This window comes from Colossoma macropomum, unplaced genomic scaffold (assembly GCF_904425465.1).
Source record: "Colossoma macropomum unplaced genomic scaffold, Colossoma_macropomum, whole genome shotgun sequence".
NCBI lineage: Eukaryota > Metazoa > Chordata > Actinopteri > Characiformes > Serrasalmidae > Colossoma > Colossoma macropomum.
In genome coordinates, this window is record NW_023494803.1 from 8237781 (window position 1) to 8253977 (window position 16197).

Genomic DNA, 16197 nt, shown 5'->3' on the forward strand with positions numbered 1-16197 from the left:
AGTCAGAACAGAGCTCATTTGCATATATTAGTCTGAAAGGCACAGTAAGAAAAACAGCCAGTTTAATTCTTGGGAATAAAGGGAGGTTGAAAAATGGTCATGTGAAATTGAATTCTGACTGTTTTTGTTGCAAAGGCCCACATAAATATTTTACATGGACTTTAGGGGGGAAATATAATATGGGGTAAAGTCTTTTAAGTGCTTACTCAAAAATAGGTTTACTGTGAAAAATTCAAAAGCAGAAACAAACAGTTGGAGATGAATGTCTTCGTGAATAATGGCTATTCTCAAATGTGATCCGACATAACAAATCAGAGCTGTCACTGGGCCCACAGTGACAAATGGAAAAGTTCCTCAGCAGCATAATGAGTCTCAGAAAGAATCTGTTTCTGAAAGGTACTGACACAAGTCGTAATGTAACAGGAAAACCAGTATAAAAACTAATAGGCCCTTTTCACAAGAAGCGGAAGTGCGTAAACACTGGGTAGAACAAGTTCCTCTATTGCCTTACGGACAGTTATTGACCTCGGAAATGCAGGCGTTCATATCACTTCAGCACCACAGAAAGGTGTGTCACTTTATCTTTGTCATAGTTGCCAAGATTGGAATTCGAGGAGGTGTTTGGAACTGTTTGAGAACCAAATACACAAAACACAATGTGGGAAGAACCCTTTCATGATGCAAAGATCATGCAAAAAACCCTTGAAGAACTATCCTTTTTAAGAGTGTAGGGTGGGTTCTGATAAAATGAGACAGTAGAATACGTGTTTTAGGACAAAGACAAAGGACAAAGGCCAAAGCCTTTCTTGTATTACATTTAACTGGCTCTTTGGCATTTAGCATCAGCTAAAATATGAACAAACAGTTCCTTAACCCTTGTGTTGTTAATGTGTTTGTTACTCAGTGGTCTGGTGGACCCACCGCATTACTGGTTTTTAAATCAATACAGCCATAACAATTTATGTAAAAATACCAGATGTGTCTAGTGTAGGTTTCAGCAGGCCATCTAGGACGAGAACAGAGTGAAGGGACGCAGCACCTCCACACTTTTACTCCCTGCGGGTTCAGCCCAACACCACATGTGTAATATAAATGTGTGGGGGGTTTTCAGTGTGAAATCACTGAAAATATGTTATTTTATATGTTTTTCACAGAAAATGGGCAAAAACAAGGAATCTATGGTGGAAATAATAATAAATTGTATCATTTTTTCTTTTGGTGAACATTGAAAATGGGACCCACAGACCCGAACACCACACAAGGGTTAAACTGTCCTGGAATACCTAAACAGGTAACAGTGTGTCAGAAACCACAGCAAGTCTATCAGAGATTACTTAACAAATGAGACATGGTTTGAGACAAGTGCTGATTTGGGAATACATTTTGCATGATGCTAATTGGTGTACATACACTTTCATTACTTGTTAGCTACATTAGCCTCTTATTATCAAGTGCCATCAAGTCGTTTCCGACTCCTGTTAATCATATGGATAGTGTTTCCCCAGAATGTCCTGCATTCTGTTTGGATCTTCAGGCTTCTGAATGGCTGGTTCATGATTCCTCCGATTGTATCCATCCATCTTGTAGCTGGTCGTCGTCTTCCTCTTTTACCTTCAACTGCTCGTATTGGTCTTTTCCAGTGAACTGGTTCTTCTCAGAATGTGCCCAAAGTAAGATACACTATATAGACAAAAGTATTGGGACACCTACACATTACACCCACAGGAGCTTTTATGAATCCCATTCTAAATCCAAAGGCATTAATATGGAATTGGTCTCCTTTTTGCAGCTGTAACAGCTTCCACTCTACTGGAAAGCTTTCTACAGGATTTTGGAGTGTCTGTCGGAATTTTTGCTCATTCATCCAGAAGAGCATTTGTGAGGTCAGACACTGATGTTGGATGAGAGGGCCTGGCTCACAATCTCTATTCTAGTTCATCCCAAAAGTGTTCGATGGAGTTGAGTTGTGTGAGCCAGTCCTGCTGGAACAGAAAAGGACCTTTAAACTGTTCCCACAAAGTTGGAAGCTTACCATAATCCAAAATGTTTTGATATGCTGAAGCATTAAGATTTCCCTTCACTGGAACTAAGAGGTCTAGGCCAACTTCTGAAAAACAGCCCCATAACATTTTCCCTCCTCCACCAAACTTTACAGTTGGCACAGTGCAGTCAGGCACATAATGTTCCCCTGGCATTCGCCAAACCCAGACTCGTCCATCAGACTGACAGATAGAGAAGCTGATTCGTTACTCCACAGAATACGTTTCCACTTCTCCAGAGTCCAGTGGCGGTGCTTTACAACACTCCATCCGATGCTTGGCATTGTGCTTGGTGATGTAAGGCTTGCATGCAGCTGCTCGGCCATGGAAACCCATGCCATGAAGCTCTCAATGCACAGTTTTGTGGTGATGTTAAAGTCAGAGGAGGTTTGCACTCTGCGGTTATTGATCAGCAGAGCGTTGGCGACTTTTGTGCACTATGCGTCTCAGCACTCGGCGACCTGCTCTGTCACTTTGCGTGGTCTGATACTTCGTTGCTGAGTTGCTGCGGTTCCTAAACGCTTCCACTTTTCAACCATACCACTCACAGCTGGTAGTGGAATATCAAGGAGGAAAGAAATTTCGCAAACTGACTTGTTGCTACGGTTGTATTCTATTACAGCACCATGCTGAAATTCAGTGAGCTCTTTAAAACGACCCAGTCTTTCACAAATGTTTGTAAAGGCAGACTGCATGGCTAGGTGCTTGATTTTATTCATCTGTGGCAATGGGACTGAATGAAACACCTGAATTCAATGATTAAGAGGTGTGTCCCAATACTTTTGTCCATAGCCATTAAGTGCAATTGCCACCTGTTTTGGATTTGGAACTCAGTTAAACTATGCATTTTTTCTTGAATAATGCTGAAATATGTAACTCCTTATGGAGCAATTAAAAGCTGATAGAACTACAAAGCAACTGGTTTTTGTTTTTTTTAATAAGTACTTTCATTTTTCTTGTCAAATAATCAACTTGAAGACTGCGAGAGAGTAAAGACAGAGCAACCGCCAGCCTCCAAGCTTCAAATAGCACCTTTACAGCATCAAATCTAATCTGATCGTATCCCCCATTTGTCTCATTTGTGCAGCGCTGCGTGTCTGTCCAAGCCCATATATGTTCATATTTGTGCAGTTTATTCAACAGAAAGAAGGCTTGATAAAGTAAGATTATTAGGTTATTAAAGGAATACATAGATCAGCTACGTAAAGCTTGCCAAAGCCGTGGCATATGCTCAACATTTGGTGAAGATAACATTAGCAGTGTGTGGAAGTCTTGATAATGCTTTGTACTCATTTTTATGTTTTTGGATGGAATATGAGATCAGACGAGCTCTGGAATCGTGTTTTCATAACAGTATTTGTCTGTGTCTGAATGTATGCATGTATAGAACTGTGCGTGTGATATAGCGACGGCCTGATTTGGTTGGAATGGTGGGAGAGCAGGTGGATTACTGTAAGACTGTGTTAGTGTCCATGTACGTGTTTACTCGAAAACACACTCTCTTCTCACCTCCCACACACACACAAACACCTCGCGCACTAAACCTCACTGAGAGAAATACTTGACATTACCCTAGAATACATCCTTACCATTCAACACATCTTTGACATTGAACTTGATTGATTTGATGATTTTAGCTTTTTACAAACATATTTTTTGTGTATGTCTAGCGTGACTAGGGTTTGCACAGGCTGGTCGACTGTGTCCACTTTACTGTTCGACGATGATGTTTTAAGCTTCGACTAGTTGCTGATCATGTGATTATGACACCAACAACATGGATGCCAAGGCAACAGGTGAGGAGCCTGGTGATTTCAGGGTCCATATCACGCTGGGCACATTACGCTGACCTGTGGAGTTTGGCTTCGTTCTAACATTTCTCCGCTGATCTACGATTCTTTAAAGATCAGATGTTAAGCTTTGTTATCTCTGGTTTCCCAAAGACTACAATAAGAAGTCATGAGTCATTGGTTAGGGGGCGTAATGCCAGTAATCCTGTAAAGTGACACTCTGAAATACATTTGTTTTTTGAATTACTTTTAGTGAATTAACCTCGTCTCACTGTAAATGCTAATATTATATCTATTCTAGTTTTTTGTTGTACATTAAAGAGACATTTGAAGCTTGTGACAGACATATTAACGTATATTTTACCTTGTTGCATTTTTTACAGTGTCTCTCAGTAAAGTGTCTTGGCTGTAGCTGTAACAACTAACTGAAACCTTGTTAGGTTACAACTCATTCTATCAGTTAGTGACCTATCTAGAACTTCCAGAAGACTTAGAGTGAAGTTTTTCTCTCATAAAATTAGTCCCACGTTTGTAAATCAAAATGTGACTGGTTGATTCCACTGACACTTCAACTGAAAAAAAAAAACTGATTGGACAGTTTTCTTTTTGGTGTTTAACTCTTTTTTTTCCAGCAAAAAGTCAACAATGAAATAAAAGTATTACTGAAATACTTGTAGAGTTTAAATACAACAACATGGATATTCTACACTCTTAAAAAGATATTTCTTCAAGGGTTCTTTAGTAAAGAAAATAGTTTTACATAGAACCATGAACACGTAAAGAACTTTGCATGATTAAAGGGTTCTTTGCATCGTTAAATGGTTCTATATAGCACCAAAACACATTCTTCTACTGTTATGATGTCAAGCTTGTAACCATAGAAGAACGCTTTTTGGTGCTATATAGAACCCTTTTCTAAAAACACATTCTCCATCAATCTGAAGAACCATTTTATAATGCAAAGAACCCTTTAATTATGCAAAGGGTTTTTTGAGTGCTCATGGTTCTTTATAGAAGAGCCCTTGAAGGACCATCTCTTTTAAATGTGTGTGAAATAAAAATAAACTAAAAATTACAGACATATTTTTTTTATTTGACAAAATTCATTAGGCTGTCTCTAAAGTCCTAAAAGGCCCTAAGGGTTCTCCACTGACTTTATTGCAATGTTTTAAGAATTCCTCTTTAAGTAGCCTTTTTATCTACCCAGTGCCGCTACGGGTGGTTTACAATCTTCTCAATCTAAATTTAGCTTAAACACGGAAATGTGAAGCCTGACATTCACACAGTGTTTTCTGTACTTTATATATTGTTTGCCAGTTTTACAGACAGCAGCTCGTCTTCCCTTTCATGCTGGTGTAGAAAGTGTGTGTGAGATTAAGGCTGAAAGATCAATTGTTTTTAAATCAAAATCGCAATTTGAAAGAGTGCAGTTTTTATTATAGAATACGTTGCAAGCTTTAAGTGTGGAAATTTGACCTAATAAAACACAGAGCTTGTGAATTGCCTGCAGATAAATTAGATCAAGCAACCAAACATCCTGTGCTGTGACATCACAACCATAACTGTGGCAGTCTGGCACATTACATTCAGAGCTACATAAACTACATAAAACAATCGGAATTTAAATCACAATCGCAATATTGAAAAATCACAGTTATATATTTTGACCGAACGCTCAGCCTGAGGTGGTGGTGAGCTGACGGAAGGCGATCAGCCTTAGCTGGCGCTAGTTTTTTCAGGTCGAAGTGTCCCGGCTTTCAGACGTCTCTGTGTGAGTGCTGTGAAGGATCAGCTTTTGTCTCGCGTGCTCGTCTCGTCCCGACCGTCGCTCTGAATCTCTCTTCTGTTCTACAGCGGTTTCATCAGACGCGGCCTGAAATTACACGTCCCCCGCGATTCATCAGCAGCACTCTGCTCACTTTTCTCCCAAAAAGAGGAGCGAGAGAGAGAGAGGGAGAGAGAGAGAGAGAGAGAGAGAGAGAGAGAGAGAGAGAAGATGGGGACAGAGAAATAAAGAGAAAGAGAGAGCGAGAGAGACATAGAGAGAGAGAAAGAGAGAGAGAGAGAGAAGATGGGAGAGAGACAGAAAGAGGGGGACAAAGAAAAAAGAGAGAGAGGGAGAGAGAAAAGATGGAGAGAAAGACAGAGAGAAAAGATGAGAGACAGAAAAAAGAAAAAATGAGAGACAAAGAGTGGAAAAACAGGGAGAGAAAGTGAAAGAAAATACAGAGAGAGACAGAATGAGACAGAAAAGACGAGGAGAGACGGAGAGAACAGATGGAGAGAGTGAGAGAGAATATGGGAAGAGAGAGAAGATGAGAAGAGAGAGAGAAAAGACAGATAAAAAGACAGAGAAGACGGAGAGAGAGAGATATAGAGGAGAGACAGAAAGTGTATGTGTGTGTGTGAGTGTGTGTGTGTGAGTGTGTGTGTGTGTGTGTGTGTGTGTGAGTGTGTGTGAGTGTGTGTGTGTGAGTGTGTGTGTGTGAGTGTGTGAGTGTGTGTGTGTGTGCATGCGTGCGTGAAATGTGATATAAAACCAATATCAGTCTGGAATCCATGCTGTGAAAAGCCAGCAGACTGATTTACATTAGACTTTTCTTTGATCCAATTGAACTGCTCATTTCAGAGTGTGTGTGTGTGTGTGTGTGTGTGTGTGTGTGTGTGTGTGTGTGTGTGTGAGAAACGCGTTATAAAAGCAGCCGTAGTGTCCAGGACCCACACTGTGAAAACTCAAGCGGGCTGATTTACTTTGCTTTTCCTCTCTGATCCAAATCAACTGCTCATTTCTGAATGTGTGCTTTGGGAGAATCTCTCTCTGTCTGTCTCTGTCTCTCTCTCTCTCTCTCTCTCTCTCTCTCTCTCTCTCTCTCTCTCTCTCTCTCTCTCTTGCTCTTTCTCTTGTCTGCTCTTTCTTTCTATCTCTCACTCATAAGAGCAAGCAAGCAAGCCTCACCATGACTGACACTTGTCCACTGCCCAAAACTGGCAAGTCTACAGTTCCTGTCACTTTGATGTACCATTTACTATTAGAAACAAATCATTAAAATAATCAGTTGCAATTAATCATATCATTTTATGCGCTTAATCACGATTAATCACATCTTATTTGCTGACATTTGACCCTGAAGAAAGACTTGTCCATTCAAGGCGAGACGCTGCACAACAAATTTTCTCAATTGATTATTGAAATTCTTACAAATGTTCTTTTTGTATTTGAAACTTTCTCAAAAGCTTTATTTAAATATGTGAATGTGACACTAATCAAATATGCACACATTTACATATTTTAAAGAGCCAAAAACCGAGCCTTTCGATGATTTAGAATTCAAATGGTTTTCACTGCAAAGAATAAAACAGTTTGCTGGACTCTTTTTCATGTCATTTTGTAGCACAAAATCTAGCATAAATCCAGCTGTTAGCAGTAGATTAAGAAATCCTACTGTAATTTTCTTCAGGATAGGGTTAGGAATGAATATGTAGAATTTCATAAAAGCAGGTATTCTGAGACTTTTGTTTCTGGATATTCAGAAAATCTGATTTTGAGAAAGAATGAGTTTTATAATCAGCCTCAGAACTTCATTACTTAGTAGGATATCAGAAAACATGCACCATTTCTGTGAATAGGCGTATAGATTTAGCAGGAAACAGGCTTTGCAGTGATGTATGACATGATGTGGGGGTGCAACATGTGGGCGGAGCTCAGTACAAATATACAACGTTCTGTTGTATTTTAGCATTTTAATGATTACAGTTTAAGAAAAGACGTGCAGTTACCCAAAAATCTGAAAAATGGTTGAGCGCATTTTCATGAACTTAATCCAATAACTGCAGAAAATCTGATTTTTTCAGTAATCCGATCAACACGTTTACGTGCACAGATTATGGTAGTCAGATAATGGGGAAACCCCAGGTCCACATGAGTCAGACAGTAATCGGATTTCTGCTTTCCGCTGCTTTTTTTAAAAAAAACGTTGCGTCACTTTACCTGAAAATATGAATATACATCATCTGGAACATGAAGAATATTTAAATCCCTCTTTTTGTCAAGCATGTGTTTGATTTCAGTGTCACTCCAAAAGTGTTTTGCTGCGTCTCGCAGCAACGCTGCTCGCTTATTTCCGGTTCTGTTCATGCACAGACTGAGAAATCCGAAAGAAATCAGAGTAAGAGTTTACATGCACTGAGAAATCTGATTACTGAGCTAAAACCCAGCTCTATTTATCAGATTTCTTAATTGGGTTTCTTGATTGGTGTATGCTGTTTACATGACCATTTGAATAATCAGCTGCAGAAATCCAATTATGATCAGATTATTGATTATTGATTATTGTAAACACACTCATTGATGGGACCATTGCCCGTAGTGTCTTACCTTAAAAAGCAGTACATGTTATCATAGCTAAATGAGTGGAGAAAATAAGCTTCATCAGAAAATTACTTTCAGTATGTCGATAACCTTATTCTCACTTGAACCTGAGCATGAAAATGATGTGATTTCTACAGAGTGAACACAGTTTCCAGTTTTGATCACTGATGTCCAGTGAGAGCATCAGTGTCTGCATGTTACAATCAGTGAGTGTACATATCATATATATGTATTTATCAAATTTACAGTCAATGGTTCAACTCCGGTGTGAGTGTAGCCTCTCACTCTCTGTCATACAGCTCGGGGATTCTTGTTACAGTGGAGGCTCTCGAGGGAAACTGGAGCTCCACTTTGCTGATGCCTTTGTTAATTTGCAGCTGGTTAATTTGTCCCTAGTTCTCCTGCAAGCACCGTCCAGTACAGCCTGCTGGAGGTATCACTTTAAGTCATGGTTCAAAGGGTTAAACTAGTACAATGCATTAACAGCGTTACAGAATTAAATGTTACTAATTTAGCCCATTAGCATGTTAACTTTGACAGTCCACACAATTTCTCCATTATTTTCAATGAGAAATAATTTGTATAAAATTACAGAATAATTTTGTTTTCACTTTCACTAATGGTGACTTCTGAGGGTTAAAGGTGTAGTAAGCAACGATTGTTGATGTTTGAACTCAACAGGAAAATAAATACAAATCCCTTCAGTGCTCCTTCAGAAGCTCCGTTCCCCGAATTCATGGACAATGTGAACGACAGTGGGCTGGCTAACTTGTTTTTTTTAGGTCTTTTTGTTCATAAAAGCCTTCGCAAATGTTGTACCATGATAATATATTAGAACAACAGCAAGTAATGTAACTATTTTTAGCTAGGTTGTGGGTTAGCAAAGCTAACCAGTCGTGATTAGCTGTCACAAACATTAGCAAACAGGGCAAAATACTGACCTGTTGGTTCTGCAGAAATACATTATAGTTATCCTCCTGTCCAGCAGAAATAGAGCAGTCTCTTCTTCTGTTTTCAAGCCTTTCAACTCTCAATGAAGCTTCTTTTCACCGGCTTCTTGTTCAGTTTTTCTCGTTTTCACCTTAAATGGTGCAGCTGTTATTATTACAACGCCTCTGGCACCAGAATGTAACTGCCGCACCGTTTAAGGTGGAACAAGAAAATTTGAACAAGAAGCTGGCGAATAGGAAGCCAACTTCAGTCTCCACTGTTAAAACGCCCTTAAAATCGCTTACTGTACCTTTAACTCCACAGCTCAGACCACATTTCAGCATAATAGAAAATGCAGGAGGACTCTTCATCCTTAGCCTGCTCCATGCTGTTTTACATTCATGTAAAGGACAGTAGCCTCCCCCTACTGAGACATCAGCACGTATGGCATTTACTCCATGACCTTTTGACCTCGTTCTTTTCATAGTCAGAGAGAAAAGAGCGATCAGTGAATTCATTCCCACAGGACAACTGCTGATTGAAGCCATTGTAAGAAGCACAGTGTCAGGCGAGCTCATGCGTTTGATAAGGAAAGACTGTTTATTCCCCCTGAACTCTATTAACCCTTTAATCTCTAGACCAGTTACTGTTATTTTAATATGCTATTTAATGTAATGATGGAATTTGCGTAATTATTAACATTGTTGTTTTATATTTATGTTCCATATCGTCAAGTCTAGGTGAGTCTGCACTCACTAAAACTAAGAAAAAAACATATATATATATATATATATATATATATATATATATATATATATATATATATATATGTGTGTGTGTGTGTGTATATATATATATACATATGTACACACACATTATATATATATATATATATATATATATATATATATGTATATGTACACACACTACTATACACCAGTATTGTAAGTTATTAAAATAATTAATTATATTATGCTAGATTAAAATAATAACAAATAAATAAATAACAATATAAATATGCAACATGCTTTAGTTTTTTGCCACTGAAAAACTGCAGTTTCCAACAGGTTTACAGATAACACTGTTGTCTATAAAAGGACAAAAGCACATCTGTTTTCTCTAAAACAGTTCCAGCTGTCTTAAAGTGTGAGTTTTGTCTGTGCTTCTGTCTGTGTTTGTAGATAACAGTGAGTCAAACCGTGTCAGAAACCACAGAATCGAGTCTGTTAGAGATACTGAACAGCTCCACACGGTTTGAGGCGAGTGATGATGCGGGCTGCAGTGAGAAGGAGGCTGACTGGGTGTCCAGACGTTCAGTACTTCTTAGCTACATCAGCCACGTAGCTCCAGCATAAAGAACCAAACCTCAGTTTCCAAACATGTCTTAGCTGATCAGCTACTGTGTTTTTCTGTTTCTCTCCTCACTCTGTTTTTCTTTCTGTGTCGCACCTTCACACATTTTTCTCTATTTCTTGTCTTCCCTCTCCATTTTTCTCACCATTTCTCTCCTTCTATCTCCATTTTTCTCTAATTTCTCTCCTTTTATCTCCATTTTCTCTCCCCATTTCTCCTCCACTCTCCATTTTCTCTCTCCATTTCTCTCCTTCACTCTCCATTTTTCTCTCTTCATTTCTCGCCTTCACTCTCCATTTTTCTCTCTCCATTTCTCACCTTTGCTCTTCTTTTTCTTTCGCCTTTTCTCTTCTTCACTCTCCATTTTTCTCTCACTATTTCTCTTTCACTCTTCGTCCTTCTCTCTCAATCTCTCTCCTTCTGTCTCCATTTTCTCTCCGGATTTCTCTTCTTTGCTCTCCATTCTTCTCTCTCAATCTCCATTTTCACTCATTTCTCTCCATCTATCTCCATTTTTTCTCTATTTCTCTCCTTCTGTCTCCATTTTTCTCTCTATTTCTCTCCATCTCCATTTTTCTATTTCTCTCCTTCTATCCCCATTTTCTCTATATTTTTTCCATCTCTATCCATTTTCTCTCCTTCGCCTTCCATTCTTTCTTTCCATTCCTCTCCTTCTATGTCCATCTTGATTTTCACTAATTTCTCTACATTTATCTCAGTTTTTCTCTCCATTTCGCTCCTTCTTTGTCTCTGTCTCTCTCTCTCTCTGGCTGCTGGTTGTGTCCATCAGTAAATGCACACACAGAGCTCCGTCCTGTGTTCCTCTGTCTCTGCTCGTCCGTCATCACAGAGAGAACTGTTCTCTCCTTCCTCAGAACGGAGAAATGAAAACAATAAAGCAGGAAGAAGAATCCGGTGATGATGCTATCAGACCTGGAAATAAATCTGAGTGTGTGATATCAGCCTGGGCCGATGGAAAGCATGTGCCGGTTGTGTGTGTGTGTGGCGGCGCTCCGCGCTCCGATGCCCTGCTTAGATACGCGCTCCCTTCGGTGAATTCCTGCAGTAACGAGTTTCCCTGTAATAAACGCAGAGGCGGGGCAGGCCTGTCCCCCTGTTTAAGCACCTCACTGAACTAACACTATTTATAGAGAAGTGAGGAGAGCGGCGGAGTTTAGTGTTTAAGAGGTTGATGAGGGGTCATATTCGGCAGCCCCGCTGAAATGAGCTGTGGTGAAATCCGCTAGAGTGGAGCGGAGCAGCTATATAAGGACAGATTGAACTCTTAAGGAGGGGATGGTGAGCCTGGCTCTGATCCTGAGCTGAGCACTGACACTGACTGAGATGACTGACTGCCCCTCAGGGCTTTTTAAAGGCCCAGCATAGTGTTTTTCCTCCTTACTCAAAATGTTAGCAGGAAGTATGTGATGATCTTCATGCTAACACTTCAGTACAACATTTATTGGGCGCTACAGAGTGTATAAAAAGACCCCTAACCATCGTTAAAGGAGTTACGCTTTATTTGGCGTGAGCTTAGATGTCACAGTCAGTTTTTGGATGCAAGAGGGAAAATGGTCGCTCTACATTTTGGAGTTATAAATTTACAGTACAAAGGTGAAGTCGGCCTCCTGTTCGCATTTTTGTTTGAATTCTCCAGTTCCACCTTAAATGGTGCAGTGCCAGAATGTAACTGCTTCACCATTTAAGGTGGAACTGGAAAATTTGACTAAAAGTCTCAGGCGCCAGAATGGGAACAGGAACATTCCAATAAGAAGCTTTAGGCGGCGGAATGTTATTATTACTATTATTAGTATTATTTTTATTATTATCTGGGTAGTGGAAATAAATATACTCTGATTTGAATTCGGATCCATGAGGTCGCTTGATTTATAAGAAAGAAAATGGTGTATTTTTTTATGTCAGTCCTGTTATTTAGAGTGCTTTCTGGACTGAAGGAGAGGTCAGAGTGTGTGGCCAGCCATCTGACACCACCTCAGCACAAGGCGCTTTGCTCAGGGACACAGCAGCACAAACATGAAGGCATCAGTTGGAATGGAACCCACACCTTTTTGGTTCATGACCAAGTTCTCAGGCTGCCAGTTTGTGGTGCACAGTGTCCAGGTGGCGTGTGGGCAGCTTCCAGCAGCATGTTGTGGTGTGTCCAGCTCCTTTCAGTCACAACAACGCTCACTCAACAGGATCAGAACTGTATATAATACCAGTCTGGATGTGTTGTAGTCTTATCCATGCTAATTCACTACACATCTCAGCCATACTATTGTGGGGAAAACTGTAATTCCTGCGTTTACGTAAAAAAACACAGAAACACCGAGCAACAGCGAACAGAGGGATCATAGCGGAAAGCGGAAAGAAAAAGTGCAAGTGAATGTGTGCAAATTTGTTTTTGTGTAAAATATTTACATATAACTCATAATTCTACTTAGATGTGGACATTTAACTGTTTAGCCCCTCATTAAAATGTGGAATCTTTCTTACAGTCTTCTGTACATCCTGTTTAGTGATGTGTGTGTGTGTGTGTGTGTGTGTGTGTGTTTCCAGGACAGTATGCTCCTCTCTCCATTCCTGTCTCTGCGGCTGGAAGCTCATCTAAAATCAGTGGTCAGAAGGTGACCACCTCAGTGCTCCAGCCCCGGCGCTGCACGGTCAGTAACTTTGGTTCATAAATATTCACTCATTGTATTCATTATACTTTACCACACTCATTCTGGACTTTTACCATGTGTGCTCTGTACTGAACCATAAACACTTGGAGTGTTTACCATACTCACTCTCCACCTTTAACATACTCACTCTCCACCTTTACCATTCTCACTCTCCACCTTTAACATACTCACTCTCCACCTTTACCACACTCACTCTCCACCTTTACCATACTCACTCTCCACCTTTACCATTCTCACTCTCCACCTTTACCATTCTCACTCTCCACCTTTACCATTCTCACTCTCCACCTTTACCATTCTCACTCTCCACCTTTACCATACTCACTCTCTACCTTTACCATTCTCACTCTCCACCTTTACCATACTCACTCTCCACCTTTACCATTCTCACTCTCCACCTTTAACATACTCACTCTCCACCTTTACCATCTCACTCTCACCTTTACCATTCTCATCTCCACCTTTACCATTCTCACTCTCCACCTTTACCATTCTCACTCTCCACCTTTACCATTCTCACTCTCCACCTTTACCATACTCACTCTCCACCTTTACCATTCTCACTCTCCACCTTTACCATACTCACTCTCCACCTTTACCATACTCACTCTCTACCTTTACCATACTCACTCTCCACCTTTACCATACTCACTCTCTACCTTTACCATACTCACTCTCCACCTTTACCTTACTCACTCTCTACCTTTACCATACTCACTCCATCTTTACCATACTCACTGTCTACCTTTACCATACTCACTCTCTGTCTTTACCATACTCACTCTCCACCTTTACCATACTCACTGTCTACCTTTACCATACTCACTCTCTGTCTTTACCATACTCACTCTCCATTTTACCATACTCACTCTCTACCTTTACCATACTCACTCTCCACCTTTACCATACTCACTCTCCACCTTTACCATTCTCACTCTCCACCTTTACCATTCTCACTCTCCACCTTTACCATACTCACTCTCTACCTTTACCATACTCACTCTCCACCTTTACCATACTCACTCTCTACCTTTACCATACTCACTCTCCACCTTTACCATTCTCACTCTCCACCTTTACCATACTCACTCTCTACCTTTACCATACTCACTCTCCACCTTTACCATACTCACTCTCTACCTTTACCATACTCACTCTCCACCTTTACCATACTCACTGTCTACCTTTACCATACTCACTCTCCACCTTTACCATACTCACTCTCCACCTTTACCATACTCACTCTCTACCTTTACCATACTCACTCTCCACCTTTACCATACTCACTCTCTACCTTTACCATACTCACTCTCCACCTTTACCATACTCACTCTCTACCTTTACCATACTCACTCTCCACCTTTACCTACTCACTCTCTACCTTTACCTACTCACTCCATCTTTACCATACTCACTGTCTACCTTTACCATACTCACTCTCTTTACCATACTCACTCTCCACCTTTACCATACTCACTGTCTACCTTTACCATACTCACTCTCTGTCTTTACCATACTCACTCTCCATTTTTACCATACTCACTGTCTACCTTTACCATACTCACTCTCCACCTTTACCATACTCACTCTCCACCTTTACCATACTCATTCTCCACCTTTACCATTCTCTCTCTCCACCTTTACCATACTCACTCTCTACCTTTACCATACTCACTCTCCACCTTTACCATACTCATTCTCCACCTTTACCATTCTCTCTCTCCACCTTTACCATACTCACTCTCTACCTTTACCATACTCACTCTCCACCTTTACCATACTCACTCTCTACCTTTACCATACTCACTCTCCACCTTTACGATACTCACTCTCCACCTTTACCATTCTCACTCTCTACCTTTACCATTCTCACTCTCCACCTTTACCATTCTCACTCTCCACCTTTACCATTCTCATTCTCCACCTTTACCATTCTCACTCTCCACCTTTACCATACTCACTCTCTACCTTTACCATTCTCACTCTCCACCTTTACCATACTCACTCTCCACCTTTACCATTCTCACTCTCCACCTTTAACATACTCACTCTCCACCTTTACCATTCTCACTCTCTACCTTTACCATTCTCATTCTCCACCTTTACCATTCTCACTCTCCACCTTTACCATTCTCGTTCTCCACCTTTACCATTCTCACTCTCCACCTTTACCATACTCACTCTCTACCTTTACCATTCTCACTCTCCACCTTTACCATACTCACTCTCCACCTTTACCATACTCACTCTCCACCTTTACCATACTCACTCTCTACCTTTACCATACTCACTCTCCACCTTTACCATACTCACTCTCTACCTTTACCATACTCACTCTCCACCTTTACCTTACTCACTCTCTACCTTTACCATACTCACTCCATCTTTACCATACTCACTGTCTACCTTTACCATACTCACTCTCTGTCTTTACCATACTCACTCTCCACCTTTACCATACTCACTGTCTACCTTTACCATACTCACTCTCCACCTTTACCATACTCATTCTCCACCTTTACCATTCTCTCTCTCCACCTTTACCATACTCACTCTCTACCTTTACCATACTCACTCTCTACCTTTACCATACTCACTCTCCACCTTTACCATACTCACTCTCTACCTTTACCATACTCACTCTCCACCTTTACGATACTCACTCTCCACCTTTACCATACTCATTCTCCACCTTTACCATTCTCTCTCTCCACCTTTCCCATACTCACTCTCCACCTTTACCATACTCACTCTCTACCTTTACCATACTCACTCTCTACTTTTACCATTCTCACTCTCCACCTTTACCTTACTCACTCTCTACCTTTACCATACTCACTCTCCACCTTTACCATACTCACTCTCCACCTTTACCATTCTCTGTCTCCACCTTTACCATACTCATTTTCCACCTTTACCATTCTCTGTCTCCACCTTTACCATACTCACTCTCTACCTTTACCATACTCACTGTCTACCTTTACCACACTCTGCACTTTTACCACACTCACACTGGTCTTTTACCATACTCA

At 40.4% G+C, this 16197-nt stretch overlaps 1 protein-coding gene across 1 annotated transcript in view; it reads left to right on the forward strand.

Annotated features, from left to right (window-relative positions):
* The window catches only part of chrm3a (cholinergic receptor, muscarinic 3a), a 191805-nt gene that overhangs the window by 51122 nt on the left and 124486 nt on the right, over positions 1-16197 (forward strand). The window contains exon 2 of the mRNA XM_036594160.1: positions 13041-13144. The gene's annotated coding sequence lies outside the window, so the exon portion shown is untranslated. The remainder of the gene's footprint in view (positions 1-13040; positions 13145-16197) is intronic.